Here is a 15,604-nt window from a genome sequence, read left to right on the forward strand (position 1 = left end):
TAGATCAGGAGTCGGGTTGGTACACACTGGATATCACATAGACCAGGAGTCAGGTTGGTACACACTGGATATCACATTGATCAGGAGTCAGGTCGGTATACACTGGATATCACATACATGTGGAGTCGGGGCGGTAAACACCGGATATCACATAGATGTGGAGTCAGGGCGGTATATACTGGATATCACATAGATACGGAGTCGGGACGGTACATAATGGATATCACATAGATGAGGAGTCGGGGCGGTACACACTGGATATCACATAGATGCGGAGTCGGGGCGGTACACACTGAATATCACATAGATACGGAGTCGGGGCGGTACACACTGAATATCACATAGATGCGGAGTTGGGGCGGTATATACTGGATATCACATAGATCAGGAGTCGGGTTGGTACACACTGGATATCACATAGACCAGGAGTCAGGTTGGTACACACTGGATATCACATTGATCAGGAGTCAGGTCGGTATACACTGGATATCACATACATGTGGAGTCGGGGCGGTACACACTGGATATCACATAGATGTGGAGTCAGGGCGGTACACACTGGATATCACATAGGTGAGGGGTTGGGGCGATACACACTGGATATCACATACATGTGGAGTCAGGGCGGTACACACTGGATATTACATAGGTGAGGGGTTGGCGCGATACACACTGGATATCACATACATGTGGAGTCAGGCGGTACACACTGGATATCACATAGGTGAGAAGTTGGGGCGGTACACACTGGATATCACATAGGTGAGAAGTTAGGTCGGTACACACTGGATATCACATAGGTGAGGAGTTGGGGCGGTACACACCGGATATCACATACATGTGGAGTCGGGGAGGTACACACTGGATATCACATAGATGTGGAGTCAGGGCGGTACACACTGGATATCACATAGGTGAGGGGTTGGGGCGATACACACTGGATATCACATACATGTGGAGTCAGGGCGGTACACACTGGATATCACATAGATGAGAAGTTGGGGCGGTACACACTGGATATCACATAGGTGAGAAGTTAGGTCGGTACACACTGGATATCACATAGGAGAGGAGTTGGGGCAGTACACACTGGATATCACATACGTGTGGAGTCGGGGCGGTACACAGTGGACATCACATAGGTGAGGGGTTGGGGCGATACACACTGGATATCACATGCATAAGTAAAAAAAAATTGCAACTTTTGAATACATTGTATTTGTACAAATACTGCACCTTTTAAATTATTACTCTGCAAATCATCACTTTTTTAATAATGGGACTTAGTATAAAGGGGCGTCATCATTTTTTTTCTTCCTTCTTACACAGATTGAGGGGCTTATTTCAGATGTTGGAGGAGCCTCATCCGTAAGTATCTTCTTGTGTTATATCTTGTAGGAGGGCTCCGTGCAGAGGGTACATAGATGTAGCAGCGCCATGCTTCACGGATGGCACGCTACATTTACTCTCCAGGCGCCACTACACTATTTGGGTACCGCGGGCGCTGCCGTTCAGTCTGAATAGCAGCCATGCCCTGTAAATAGCGTAGCCGCGCTGCGTTAGCAAGATGAGTTAGCGCTGTTACACGGGTCGGAGTATTCCTGGGGTGAGCACTAGTATGTCCACATAAAGGACCATCACTCCTATCATCTACGGGAATACTTATAGATCGCAGACCCTCCGGCCGCACATTATACAGGATATTTTGGTAGCCGTCGTTTCTTCCATTATAACTGATTCAATGTTTTCTCTTCCAGACCTACTGCATTTGGAGACCCCACATACTTTCACCTCACCCAACAGTTGTTTCCGTAAGTATATAGAAGTAGCAGGTTTATATTCACAATGATGCAGACCATGTTATTTAACGCTTTAGTGACCAAGTACCGTAAATATACAATGCTTGGTCCTGGGCTTTAAACCCGCCCTTTGGGTGCTCGACTGTCTACTGACAACCCAGCTGCTACTGTACCCCCCATCTACTGTGGCATGGAAGCAGGAGATGGGTGGTGGGCTCCTGTCACCCATCAACCCCCAATGCAATCACGAGGTGCTGATAGGTTACCATGGCAGCAGGAAACCTTCATGTCCGCCCGGTATCTCAGCCTATCAGAAACAAAAGTTAAAAACTGCATAAATTGTGAACGGCTGCCATCATATTGACCCTCAGAATGAGGAGAAAAGTTCATTTATGCCACACAGTAAACCCCACAGAGAAAAGGCAAAAATGTATTCTAGAATTACTGTTTTTTATGTTATCATATTGTCCTATTAGCTGCCAGAACTACATTAATATATATGTTATGTGTTATCAGACAGGAGGAAGGCGCTGCGGCTATAAGACAGGAAGACGGCGCTGCGGCCATCAGCCAGGAGGATGGCGCTGCGGCCATCAGACTAGAAAACTTGAGAAAGGATAACAACTTCATTTTGTAAGTACAGAACCCTCTACAATGCATCATTCTACACACCATATATCACACCACATTACAGACAGTTCATGATAATGACTTCTATTATCCGCACTGGCAGTAATATATAACCAATCCCACCACAGCCTTTGCCATAAGCTGAAACCCACAGTTGGGTCCCCTTAGAAAGTAACTTTCATCGATATGTAATAAAATATATTAGAGTAGCAATGAATTAAAAAGATCAGAGTCACAATATAGTGTGAGTGAATGTAATACAATAGACCAAACCCGTCTACGAGGAACCATATCCTGCCTTGGTGATGATACACAGATATCAGGGTCATGCCTATAACACACTACAGCTGGTACGGCTACCATAGCCCCTGTACCCCTGATGACGCCAGAGTCCTGGTGAAACACATTGCGGGTGCCTGTCAGTCTTGTGGTGCGGGTACGGGGTGCGGACGGTTCTGATAGACGACATCTATTCATCCCCATTGTCAGAAGTGCTGCTTGTATCGGTATTGTATAGTAGAGACGATGTCCGAGATTGTCACCATCTTGTTTACTCTCCAACAGGTTCCCGCCGGACGAGGAAGCGGATTGGGTGCCGCTAGATTTTTATGATGACCATGAGTCAGACGACGAAATGTAAGTATCAGAATGCATCGCAATGACAGAAGAATAGCAGGTTTACGAGTGCGATATCAGTGCAATTGTCTAGGACCGACATCACACTCCCCGGTGTAAATACAGCCTCATGCAGACCATGTGCTCCAATAGGCCTGTTATGGGAATTGTTGTTTGATTGTTTCATTCTCCCCCTATAAAAAGGAATGAAAGGAATGGCAGTTGGTCATTAAATCCCAGGTACCCCAAAATGGTGCAATTAAAAAATGATCCCACAAAAAAATGAGCCGTCATATGATTGTTGTGATGGCTGAATGTAAAAGCGATACTAGAAGAATTGCTGCGTCCTTAAAGTTCAAAATGAGCCGGTCCTGCATGAGGCTAACCCAACTATCTACAGAGATGTCCTTTTACACTTAGTTACCATATTGTCCTCTGGTCCTATTAGCTGCTACATTATTATATATATATATTATGTGTTGTCCAACAGAGAAGAAGACGTCGTGGAAGAAGAAGACGTCATGGAGGAGGAAGATGTTATTAATACCGCAGATAATAACACCAATATGGAAGGTGTTAATACCACAGACCATGACACCATTATGGAAGAAGTACAGACCATCACTGTGTAAGTACAGAATCACCTGCAGACACCAGATATTACACATTAGGGCCCACTCACACGGCCGTAGGCACAACTACGCTCAGCGGTACGGAGGGAGCTGCGCCTGAACCAGGGACATTTCTTCTCCCTCGGCGGCAGTTTAAACTCCAGTCAGTTTTGCCCAAGAATGTTGGGTGCAACCTTTAAATTTGCCCAAGTGCGAGTAGCCGGAGAGGCATTTAATTGATGATTGTTGTTTTAGTTTTGTTTTTGGTCGTTTGGTTTCTAATCATGTATATCTTTACCTGCAGACGACGCAGCCGTATTAGGAGAGCATGGTCCAGCTTTACGAGGTAAATACAAGATTCCTTTCTACTTCTGTTTATCCCTGCATTCTGTCACTGTGCCTTGCAGTAGTTTTTCTGTGAGGTTTTCAGGGCAGCTCAGGCGATGTTCACATTTCTGTTGGGGATTCCATTTTCCTGCACCATTATAAGAGCAGGAAGACAGAATCGCCTGCCGGATGGTTTATTTTATGGCGGAGGCTAACGGCGCTGAATGTGGACTATAATGAAGTCGGTTTGCTTCCTGCCATCTTGCCCAACATTTCACGAAAAGAATAAGTCCTCTATTCAGGACATTTTGGCCCAGCTTTTCATGCTGGATCTGCGCTGGAGGCTCAGAACGGAGCCTAAAGGTAATTTACACTGGGTGATCATCGGCCGAATAGTCGCTGGAAATAGTGATTTTGGCGATAATCGGCGTATGCGCTCATGGCCAATGACAGGGCACTGAGGGAGAAATCACTCACTCAACCAAGTAACTATCAGCCCATGGAAACACTTCATCCATGAAAGACTGTTCACAGTGATTGGAGGCGAGTGGCCGAAAGAGATCCGCGGTGCGCTCCACCTTCATTCACTAAATGACCATCGCTGTGTGAAAGCACCGGAGCGATATTCCCTGGGACAGCTGTCAGGGCGCCTGCGTGCCCAAAAGGTGTCCCATTTAAAGGTAAAGAGATGCTCAATACATGGCAGGACTCTTCCTCAACCCTTCAGTGCAGGATAGACGCCCTTCTGCCTCCTTTGTCATCCTGTCCTGTTTTGTCCAACATTTCATGCCGGAGAAAAAAATCCTATTTTCTCCCCTCTGTTCATCTATGTACAGATTCAACGTAATGGGGATCCAATAGTTACTAGCCATTAACCAGTGTTACCAGCCATATGTAGAGAGCGATGCCCCCCCTGACATCAAGGGGACCCTCAGTGCCATGAATAGCCGCACTTCTCAGCTTCCCATTGGACGCCTGTGTTGTGCTCAGTGTAAATTACTGTATACTGTGCGCTGTATGTTGTGCGGTATACAAACATATAATGACCACGTTCATGTTCAGTAGATAAAACCACAACCCCCTGAGACAATGATAAGTACATCTAGTCCGTGTAGGGAAGGATAATGGGGGCAAGAGCCCCCTGAACCCTCACATTGGTCTATTGTATAACCTGGAGATGAAGCCCGATATACATCCCTGCTTCTCTGACCCCACACCTCAGCCCCCACTAAACCTCCCCGACCGACCCTCCATCCTCTAGTATGAAGCCTATTCCCCAGTCACTACTGTTCCCACAAGACTCGTCTCCTCTCAGGAAATCTCACACTTCTTCTTTTTTTTCTTTAGATTCTGCAGAAGATTATGCTGTGGCTGCATGCCCACAACAACTGAGGACGCGTAAATCCTCCGCCTTTCCCAATCCTCCCACCCCCCCTCCCCAATAATCCTATCCCACCCCCCACCCCCATCATTCCCCCACCCCATACCCATCAGATAATCACTTTCTTGCGTCCTAAATTAATAATAATACGGGACGCATACAAACATACTACCTAGATGCTCTTTCACGTGCGGTAGTGAGTGGCTACGGCCAATGAAGGTGCATGCTCCCATATCTCGTGCAAGCATTCTGACTTGTTACAGGCGTTGCTTCCAGTATGTGCCATTTAACCATGAATGACAAGCCCAGATCAACCTCCTTTGTGTTATGGATTTATGGAAAGTGGACCCACTGGACTAACCAACCAGCCTGGAATTACATCAGAGCGGGAGACTAGCAGCTGACCCCAGAAGACAGGGATACCTACAGGAGGGAAGCTGGCCCTAAGTTAAGCAAGAATGTGAAAGGGACCCAACCTATATGTAGAGCAATCGCCTCGATAAGGGCAGCCCCTCACTGGAACCTCAGCCCTGACTATCCCTGACAAAAAACGGGAACACTGCATAGAACCGAGAATACCGAGAGGAGCAAGATGGACAAACTGAAGGGAAATGGACATCAATAAGACAAAGATGCAAATACTACAAGCAGACAAACAGAGAAAGACTAAGAGTCCAGAAACAGAGGACCTAGCAGTGGAGTGACCAGAGGAAACACCAATACTAAGGCAACCCAGAAGTGGACCAGCTCAGCTTAAATAGCAAAACAATTGCTCATTAACTCTGCAGCTGAGCTGAGAGCCATTGGGCTTTTTAACCCCCACAGCGCTGGACAAAGACAAGGACCCAAATGCACAGGAAAAGCAGAAAGATGCTTGCGGTTACCTGGAACCGCAAGAGGGCAGCAGACATGTGTAGCAGCCCTAACACTTTGTGACTGATATTCTGTGCATGTACTGTTGCTTTTTAACCCCATCAGCACTGGACAAAGACAAGGACCCAAATGCACAGGAAAAGCAGAAAGATACTTGCAGTTACCTGGAACCGCAAGAGGGCAGCAGACATGAGTAGCAGCCCTAACACTTTGTGACTGATATTCTGTGCATGTACTGTTGCATCTCCAGTGCTTGTTACCCCTGGAGGAAACCAATAACCCTCCTCTGCCCTGTGAGGGGTTAATTCTAGTTTTCCATTTTACCTTGAATAAATAAGAGAAAATAAGTTTAATTTCCCTGTATTATTATTTCACTTTCTTTCTAATCTTGTTCTCACATGAATTATCTGTCCTCTTATGTCATCCCGCTCTGGGAACGTAGTCAAGGATACTTTTGCTTGATAAAGTTATCACAAAGTGTTGATATATTGTTCTTGTAGCAGATGTCTTTTGAAAGAAGTATTATTAATAGTTTTCTCCAGATGTCCAGCAACCTTGGACATGCGCAGTGATTAAATCTGACATAAGCAAGCTTCCTATATATCTTCTGTACTTTCCAAAATAAACTTACTTCGCTTTTTGGCATCGCATGTCATATGTGGTCGTCGATTTGCGTCGTCTATGAGTACTCATATCTATACTAATTCGGAAGCAGACAGCATCAGCTGAACGGTCTGGTTTAGACCCCTAACATTACTTGGTGCCTAAAACGTGGGGCAGGAGCTAAATCCTTACCTGAAGCCGATACCTGACGACCCTACCTGCCGACCAGCCGGACCAGAGCCCACGGGACCCCAGATCTACAAAACACCGGTGTAAGGTAAGCCCTTGACTTGCCACTCCAGCTCTGGGCTCCCCTGACTTCAGTCCCGTGTTGACAGGAGGTGAGTTGCTGCATGTTTATAGATGCTTCTGCCTGTAATTTTACAGTGTTCTTAGTAACTGTGCTAGACGGAAGAACCCTTGTGTGTACATTGCAATGCTGTCTGCTAAAAGTATTGAACTGATAGCTTTCTGTTGTGCTTTAACTGCCGGACTCATAATGTTAGCTGTAATTTGTTACAAGATTACTAAAGCCGCGTATAAAGGCAAGCCGTGGTCCCCCCTATCCTCGTAAATAGGTCTGTGTGACGTGTCCTGCCAGTTGCAAACTTGGCAGAAGGGGACTAAAAAAGGTCTGTGTGACCGCCTGATTTACCCGAAGGAAGCTGTGTGCATCCTTATACTGCGTGATTGAGGTAAAAACAGGTAAGTCCATAAATGTCCTGCCAGCCGCGGACCTGGCAGAAGGGACTAGAAGGTCTGTGTGACCGCCAGATTTACCAGAGGAAGCTGTGTGCATCCTCAACACTGTGTGATAGTGGTAAATCAAGAGGTAAGTCCATGAGAGAAGAGGAAGGGAAGGACATTTGTAGGCAAGCCTATAAAGTATATAAACGGATAGGACTTAGGAAAGCGGGAACCTTTAACTATGAGTTCTGGCAATAGTACGGGAAAAAGCATGAAAGATATCAGAGACGCCGGTCTAGAAAAGGGAATAAAAGCCATAATAAAAGAAGAAAAATAGAGTCAGGGAAGGGATAAGAGGGCTCTAAGAACAGACAATATGGGAAACGTACAGGGCAAGGAGTATGCCTATATGGAAACAGCTAGAGAAATAGCAAAAGATAGAGAAAGCAAGTTAGCGGTGGGGAGAGAATGTAGTAAGTTGTTGAGAAAAGCAGGTGTTTAGAATTTTCGGAGAAGGGAGTCTTACACCAGCAAGTTTGGGAAAGATTCAGAGATAATCAAAAGGTTGGATAAAAGTATGTTAGACAGATGGATTGAGGCAAGTGTAGATATGGCAGTAATGGGTTATCAGAGAAAGGGAATCCCTTTAGTCTGTGTTCCTCTGTGACATAAAGCAAGTTCATGCAGAATCTGTGCACAATTATGTGACAAATAACCATTATTGTTTGTCTTGTATGTCTTGACGTTATGTAATCTAATCTTTGTTGTACGTTTTAGTCTCCTTCATACAAGTGTAAGAAAGTTATACCCCACTCACATCTGTGGGGGCTTGTAAGAATACAAGAGTTAAAAATGCAGAAAATGTTGCGCTGTTAGAAGCGATTAGCATGTTGTCTTTTCTATGTGTTTAACTATTCCCTGCCGTCTGTGTTTCATATCCTCAGACAAATATACCTCTTGTAAATTACTAATGATCATACAGTGCAAAAGGGCCCTTAGTGTAGGGAAGCCACGCCCCCTCCTGACCAGCCATGCCCTCTTTTTGTGGAAATGGCATGAGCCATCACAGCAGACAATGGGTCGCAAATTTTTTCTCTGCCAAGTTTGGTAAATCTGGTTGACAAGCAATATGGCTTCCATTATCTTTTCAGTAATTGCAAAACTCCTAATAACAACTAATAGTAAAGACACAGCTGCAGAAATTCACTCCTTTTTATATGAGGTACAAATCTGCTCCTGATACAAGTTGTCATGTTACAGACGGTCACTTGTTTGTATCCACAAGAGGAAAAACTAACAATTCTCTCTTATGTCTTGTAGGCTTGGCCCGCGCCAACTGCCTCCTGAACTCACGACTCTGCTGTAGAAGAGCTCGGCTTACCACCAACACCCTCTCTCCACCATCTGTATGCTGCACATTAGCATCCGCTACGCTGAACCTTGACCTCCTATGGCAGACGACATCCTCTCCTGAAAACCCTCTACACCCGCCGGAGCAGCCAGTGCTTGATTGGTAACTGGTGAGTTCAGGAAGAATAGCCCAAGTGACTATTTTCCCTGAACTCCTGGTTACTAGTAAGACCTCAGCACAGGCCAGGTAAGTAGCACATACCACACACATGAAGATTAGACACAAGTATAGACACAAACACATACATAGACACAAGTAGACACACAAACACATACATAGACACAAGTATACACAAACACATACATAGACACAAGCATACACACAGATAGGTGTAGATTTCGGCTTTGATCCTGGGACTTGTTCTGATCGCCATATTTGGGGTTAGGAAGGAATTTTTCCAACTTGAGGACAATTGGCTCATACCTCAATGAGGTTTTTGCCTTCCTCTGGGTCAACTCACAGCCTTAAATAGGTTCATAAAAAAGAAACCCCAGCTGACATCACATATACCAGGGAGGGGAGCGGCTGGCGTTTGATCCTGAGATTTATTCTGGTCTCCATATTTGGGATCAGGAAGGAATTTTTCCCCCTTTAAACAGGATAATTGGCTCTTTCCTCAAGGGGGTTTTCGCCTTCCTCTGGATCAACACAGTCTATAAATAGGTTTAGTTTGATGCACTTTATATTTCACACAAACAATAAATAGTAATAAAGATTAATTTATTTAGGTTTATGAAAATAATACATTTTACACAGTCAGATAGGTCAGAGGTCGGCTTTGATCCTGGGACTTGTTCTGATCGCCATATTTGGGGTCAGGAAGGATTTTTTTCCCCTTGAGGACAATTGGCTCATACCTCAAGGGTTTTTTTCGCCTTCCTCTGGATCAACTCAGACTCAAAATTCCCCATGATAAAATCTTCCATTTCCTACAACTATAAATAAAATGTTCTTTTTTCCCCTTATATCTTTGTGTCCGTGTTTTTATTTACATTGGATGTCTTTATAGTGTTGCCACTGGGATCCTGTCTACAAGCGACATACTTATGGGTGGGGGCCCAGGTCCAAATAAGTGAGAGGAAACTTATAAGGCCATGCATGCCCTGGGGAAATTGATGCAAATGGTAAGATTGAGCAATGACTCTACAGCGCCACCTATTATAAGGCAGCATTCCAGCAAGTCGGACATTGACTTGCAGAAATGCTGCCTTCTAATAGGTGGCGCTAGAGAGGCACTGTTTCATCTTCCCATTTGGGGGTAGTTAGGTATGTGGGGCCATCGGGCGATCTCCCCTTATGTCTGAGAATCCCGGACATACTGGGAGAGTTGGGAAGCATTAAGACGATGAGCGCTGAGTCCAGAGAAGTTTTCAGCAAATTGTTTGACTTTGCTTAACAATAACATTGGAGGAAACTTATAACAGAAGAGGAAGCAGAAAGTCCTAGGAAATAGGAAAGAGCTTCTGTTATTTAGAGAATCTGTGGGCTGGAACATGTTATCCAGACTGCAGGCATCATGTTATAGAGCAGGAGGGGCTCAGCAGATTGTATAGAGCTTATGGGGAAAGATTCAGTATATTTTATTCTCTGCACTTTCTGAGCTAAATAGTCCAGTGGGCGGTCCTATCAGTGACTGACAGCTACCTCTATGTACAGTCATACACACATAGCTGTCAGTTACTGATAGGGCCGCCCACTTGACTGTTCAGTTCAGAATGACAACCTGTGGTCTCCAGCTATTTCTAAACTATAATCTCATAGTAATAGTGACTGCCACAGTGGCATCAGTAGTAATAGTGTACCCCACAGTGGCCTCAGTAGTAATAGTGACCCCCACAGTGGCCTCAGTAGTAATACTGAGCCCCACAGTGACCTCAGTAGTAATAGTGTACCCCACAGCGGCATCAGTAGTAATAGTGTCCCCCACAGTGGCATCAGTAGTAATACTGAGCCCCACAGTGGCCTCAGTAGTACTAATGCCCCACAATAGTGGCCTCAGTAGTAATAGTGTACCCCACAGTGGCCTCAATAGTAATACTGACCTCCACAGTGGCCTCAGTAGTAATAGTCAAAAACAGGGTGTGAACAGCGCCTTGTAGTAACCAAAGGTATATCTGTAAATAATATAAAGATATATATATATATTTGCACTCACCTGGTGCGTGATGGGAAAATCCAGCTATGGGGCTCCCACCAGCACCTAGAGCCCAAGTTCGAATGTAAAATGAAATGCCTTTCCACAATCCAGGAATCCTGGAGAGACCTCTTGGACAGAGAAAACCAAACTGATTCCAGGGGGCCAAAAGAAGAAAAAGAACTGCTCAATCCACGGGTCAGGGGAAACTAATTGTATTCAATAAATGTCTGATGGTTATTGTACCCATACTTTATTGGGGATGACTGCAGCGCGTGTATTCATATAGTAAAGTATGGAGCGCATGTCTGCACTCCAACAACATATGATCATGGATCGCACGTTGCACTCCACGTCACCACGTTAGACCTGTTACTATTCCAAAGAGATTACTCCTCCTTTAGATGACGTCACAGCAAATCAACCTGGCGTCCAGCAGACAAGCTGTAGTATGTGTATTCATTTGTTGTATATACTTGCTTAAAATAATGTTTTAGCTTCAAAAAGGTACTTTTTATGCGCTGAAACACATTGCAGTCATCCCCAATAAAGCTCCCGGTTTTGCTCTGAAACGTTGGCCCTGTGTGTGGACTCTTTATTACCAACTTCTGGATTCACCACAGAGAACGGGATGATGGCATCACGAGTGACAAAAAGACTTAGGCCTCATGTCCACGGGGAAAATCAGATCCGCTGCAGATTCTACATGTAGAATCTGCAGCGGGTCCCTCCTGCCCCGCGGACATGAGCGCTGAAAATAGAAATTTAAAAGCATTTACCTATCCGTAGCGGGCGGCGAAGGTCAGCTGTTCCTCACGGCCGGATCTTCATTTTCGGCCGGCGGATGAATTCCTGACGCCGGCGGCACGTCGCCGGCACGTCGTCGACGTGCCGCGCGCATGCGCCGGGCACATCCGCCGAGCCGAAGCAAGGGAGATGCGGCCGTGAGGAAGAGCAGAGCTTCGCGGCCCGCTGCGGGTGAGTAAATGCTTTTAATTCCTATTTTAGGTCTCCCGCGGATCCGGACGGCTTCCATAGGCTTCAATAGAAGCCCGCGGGAGCAGTCCCCGCGGGAGACCCGCATGAAAATGGAGCATGGTCCAGATTTTTTCATGCTCCATTTTTTTTTAAATGCCTTTTATTGACGATCCGCGGGTATTTATCTACCCGCGGGTGGTCAATGCATCCCTATGGGGTGCGGATCCGCGCGCGGGAGATCCGCTGCGGATTTTAAATCACATTTTGCCCGTGGACATGAGCCCTTAAGGTAAAACGCATACTGGGTTACCCTGTGAAACTCCCCCAGCAGTAACTTGGTCAGGTCCCCTGCTACCCCCAGGGGAGGAGATGGTAGAGCCCCATGACAAGGCTGCAATTTACCCCGCTATTTCCTCAGCTGTGGGCCCGCTCCTCGGACGCTGCAAAAGAGCCAGTGTCTCTAATAAGAGAAACTCGTACCGCGTTTTGACATGTTTCATCCAATATTGGTCCTCCGATGACGATTCTCAGAGCACAGTACAACACATGCCCCTTTCCACTGGCATACTTCTTATGTCCATCACATGTCACTTCATCTGAAACTCTCCTTCAACTATTCGCCATTTCACCTCTCAACATTCAAACAACCTTCTGCATTCGTCCCCGCCCGCTTTAACATTCTCTGACACCCCTTGACCTTATCCTTTCCTTCTCTCAGTCTCTGACTGACTCATTATAATAACTAAGCCAGCCCCTTTCTCTTTTTCTACATTGGCCATAATAGAGAAGAAGACTGGTTTAGTTATTGTAATGAGCCAGCCAATGGCAGATTGTAATAGGGGCTGCCAACCTGGGCATGAAACTCCAGGGGGCACACCCAAATTACTGCTATTGATAAATCCACTGATCCTGGAGCTTGTGGAGGGGAGGGAAATTTAGGTTGTGTGGATAGCTCTTAGCCTTTGGTCCCCTCAATCTGCCACTGGAGCCAGCCAGTCAGCCCCTAATGATGACATCACATGACAAGAGGTGGTCTGTTTCCCTGGCAACAAGCAGTAAACAACCAGTGGGCAGAGGAATCAATATCTATAATATCTGGAGAATGGAGTATTTTTGGAAATAAAGCTCTTAGGCCGGACTCACACAACCATATTGTAATACACTGCATATTCAACTGTGTATCCCTGCTTTTTGAGCATTATTTCTCATGTATGCCTAGTGGGATGAAAAAAAAATTGAAAAATTAGTTTAAATAAAATTGTTAGATTAACCCCTTAGTGACAGTCTCATTGCCTCATTGCTTTGTGGGCTTTAATTCCCCAGGGGCGTAAAAAATATGCATCCCATGAGGATTAAAGCCCTGCAGGCTCTGGACATGATAGCTCCATGCTGTCGGTTCCCGGAGGTAGCCAACAAGATAACAGCTGTCATGGGTGGCCACGGGAAGCCCCCCCCCCCGTAATGCGAACACCGATCACATTAAAGTAAATAAAAAAATTTTAAAAGCTAGAATTTCCACTCCCCTCACAAATTGCATCCACGATGGGGGCTTAAACTACTCATCCCCATCCTCCGCGATATCCCCCGATGATCTGGTTGGAACGGAGTGTCTTTAGCTCATGCGCAGCTAAGGTAAAATGGCGACGCATGCGCAGATGATCAGATTGGCGCGGGACATTTGAAATCTCCTGCTTCCCAATGGATAACGGCGATCACAAAAAAGTACAAAACAGTTAAATAAGGTAAAAGTTTCACCTCCCCTCATGGATCGTATCCACGAGGGGAAGTGATAATACTCACCCCTGTCCTCCGATGTATCCCGGCAATATTGTCCTTCCCGGACCTCACGTAGCCTTCTGCGCGTGCGCGCCCGATGTTTTTACAGAAGGGTTTGCGCCCCGGGAAATTTAAAATCCCTCTGCTCGCGGCCAGCATGTGTAGCTGGAAGCAGAGAGATGTCACCAGGGACCGCTGTACGCGGTTCCCAGTCACATGATCACTGTTATCCAATGGATAACAGTGATCATGTAAGGTAAAAAAAAAGTTTAAAAAGTTAAAGTTTCATCTCCCTCACGGATTATATACATGAGGGAAAGCATGAAATTACGTATCTAAGGCCCCTGGATTTATCATGACATGCCGCGATACGTGTTCCCTGGTCACGTGATCGCCACTATCCAATGGATAATGATTATCACGAAAATGTTAAACAAGGTTACAATTTCACCTCCTGTCACGGATCCGATTCATGAGGGGAGGTGAAATTACTTACCTAAGACCTTCGGTGATGTCCCCCAATAAGATCTTTATCCATTGGCCTTTCTTCAACTTCGGTGCATGCGCCCAATGGCAAACTGGTGGGCATAAGCGCAAAAGCTAGGGAGGGTCTGTGAACCTTAAAATCCCCTTGCTCCTGGCTACTACAGGTAACCGAGAGCCTGGAGCAGTAACTAAGTGCTGCGGTGAGTGGTCCCCGGTCACGTGATCACCGTTATCCAACGGATAATGGCGATCACGTAAAAGTTAAACACAGTTAAACTTCAATGCTCCTTTTGGTTTGGGATCCTTTGTGCACCCAGACATAAGATTAGGGACAAAATGGGTATGTTTCTGAGCACAGGACAAACAGGGGTATCCATTTTGGGGTTCATTCATATATGTGCTATACAAAAAAACTTTTTTTAAATGACACAATTGCCATAAAAAATAAAAATTGTAATTTTATTCTTCTGCTTGGCTTAGATTAAGTCAAAAACTGTGGGAGTAAAATACACATTACACCCTTAGGTGAATGCGTTAAGGGGCCTTGTTTTCAAAATAGGGTAATTTGTGGGGGTTCTCCATTGTTTTGGCTGCTCAAGGGCTCTACAAGTGGGCAATAGGACCTTAAAAATACCTTCAAGCAAAATGTCTGTTCTGAAAGCCATCCGGCTACTTCTTTCGGTTTGGGTTGTGATTACAGACATAAGATTAGGACCCCAATAGGTATAATTATGAACACAGGACAAACAGGGGAATCCATTTGGGGGTCAAAATCTTTATTCATTTGTGTGCTTTACAAAAAAAAAACAGGTTTTAAAATGACATGATTGCCAAAAAAATGAAAATCATATTTTTTCTTTCTGCTTTGCTTAGATTCATTCAAAAACTGTCCTGTCAAAATATACAGTACACCGCTAGATGAATTCGTTAAGGGGTCTAGTTTTCAAAATGGCCGCTCAGGAGCTTTACAAGTGTGCAATGGGGCCTAAATCACCTTCAAGCAAAATGTCCATTCTGAAAGTCACAGGCTGCTCCTTTCGGTTTGGGCCCCATTGTGCATACAGACGTAAGAACAGGGCCACAACGGGTATGCCACACAAGACAAACAGGCCATTTGGAGGTGCAAATCCTCATTTTTATGTACACTATAGAAAAAAAAATGTTTGCAAAAAAATATAATTTTATTTTTTCTCCTCTAAATTAAAATAATTCTTGAAAAAAAAAACTGGGGTGTAAAAATACTCCTGACCCCCCTCAATGAATATATTAAGTGGTGTAGTTTTTAAAATGGGG

General features: G+C 45.2%; 1 long non-coding RNA gene across 1 annotated transcript; it reads left to right on the forward strand.

Annotated features, from left to right (window-relative positions):
* Positions 1-1,754: 1,754 nt before the first annotated feature.
* On the forward strand, positions 1,755-3,038 carry LOC136577631 (uncharacterized). Its single transcript, XR_010786530.1, has 3 exons — positions 1,755-1,811; positions 2,316-2,432; positions 2,994-3,038. It is a non-coding gene; the product is annotated as an uncharacterized lncRNA (long non-coding RNA).
* The last annotated feature ends 12,566 nt before the right edge of the window (positions 3,039-15,604 follow it).

This window comes from Eleutherodactylus coqui, chromosome 8 (assembly GCF_035609145.1).
Source record: "Eleutherodactylus coqui strain aEleCoq1 chromosome 8, aEleCoq1.hap1, whole genome shotgun sequence".
Lineage (NCBI taxonomy): Eukaryota > Metazoa > Chordata > Amphibia > Anura > Eleutherodactylidae > Eleutherodactylus > Eleutherodactylus coqui.